The following is a 1,439-nucleotide window of genomic DNA, read 5'->3' on the forward strand; positions in this document are numbered from 1 at the left end:
ATGAATTAAGGCAAGAGGGCATAACCTGGTCCCCTCAATAATTTATCCTCTAACTTTTAAAAGTTGTTGTTGAAGCTATACAAATTACAGATCTGCTGGCTAGAAAGACAAAGCTTGTCCCTTAGACCAATTTCCAGTGTTTCGAGCATGAGGTTAAATCTTGGTGTTCACGGCATGTTCCCTTGACCTATCATTATTACCATTCCTCAGCTGCACCCACAATACTGATTTTCAAATGAAACTGTTCACGTGCTATGCCTGTTGGCTGTACATATGTAGATTATTTTTCTTGATCAAAAATATTTAATAATTGGGTAATAATCTACTCAGTCTTTCTAAACTCTACACTGGATAAGTTTTCATTTTTACAACCATTTCCTGCATGGCTCTTGCCCTCTTCTTCTGTCATCTTCAGATAACCAAATGGTACATTCCCTTCAAAGGAGGAGGGATTTTTGGATAAACCTCCAATTCTGTCCCACAATGTGAAATATTGTCCATAATGGTGGTTAAAGAGCATGTGATGGACTGTATGATGAGCTGAGCCACTAATAAATGGCCTTAAGGTTTGGGGAACATGAAAATCAACATGAATGGAAACTGTCCAGATATTGACCAAGACATACAAACCTAAATAAACTACCTTGTGTAATGGGAAGATAAAAAAGGTATATGTGATCAGGTAGACTCTGAAGGGAGCCATCCAGAGGGTAAGAAGCACGACTTGCAAATGGAGTTGGAATCTTCCAGATAGGATGAGGTTTGTGTAAGCACTCATGTGCTATGATGACAGCCTCTGTGAATCCAGTAGATCAGCATGTCAATGAAAAAGAGAAAGGACAGGATACCAGCAACGAGTCAAAACCAGCCATATGGAAACTCCCCTATGCCATCAATCAATTTGCTGTAACCTCTCACCTCTAGCAGGAACAGTGAAACTGCGGGGATGCTGACCCATGGCATTGACTGGACAGAATGCATAATCTCTCGATAGACTTGATTCTTTAAAAATTGTGACTGTTTCATTATTAAATAATCATAGACAAAATAATAACTCAGTGTTGCAAAGAAGAAATAAAGGTTATAGGCACTGAGATTTGTTATAATCAGGAGACTGATAGCTTGTCAAAAGATGTCATCCTCTGACCACGTGGCAGGATATGTGTATAGTGTAAAAATAATAATCTGAAGCATTGAGTACAATATCCATCTTAGCCCCTAGGGAGGGTCTACCGCCAGTCACCAATTCAGTTCCTGCAGGGCTCTGGCTACTCCAGCTAGTCTTTTACTCAATTTTTTATGTGGTTTGTCATATGAATTGTAGATATTGAACCATTCTTGCATCCCTGAGGTAAATCCCACTTGGTCATATTGTATGATCCTTCTAATGTATTGTTGGATTCAGTTTGTTAATTTGTTGAGGATTTTTGCATCGATGT

General features: G+C 38.9%; 1 pseudogene; it reads right to left on the reverse strand.

Annotated features, from left to right (window-relative positions):
* Positions 1-322: 322 nt before the first annotated feature.
* On the reverse strand, positions 323-1,210 carry LOC130858249 (lathosterol oxidase-like; annotated as a pseudogene).
* Positions 1,211-1,439: the final 229 nt, after the last annotated feature.

This window comes from Hippopotamus amphibius, chromosome 8, assembly GCF_030028045.1.
Source record: "Hippopotamus amphibius kiboko isolate mHipAmp2 chromosome 8, mHipAmp2.hap2, whole genome shotgun sequence".
Taxonomy (NCBI): domain Eukaryota; kingdom Metazoa; phylum Chordata; class Mammalia; order Artiodactyla; family Hippopotamidae; genus Hippopotamus; species Hippopotamus amphibius.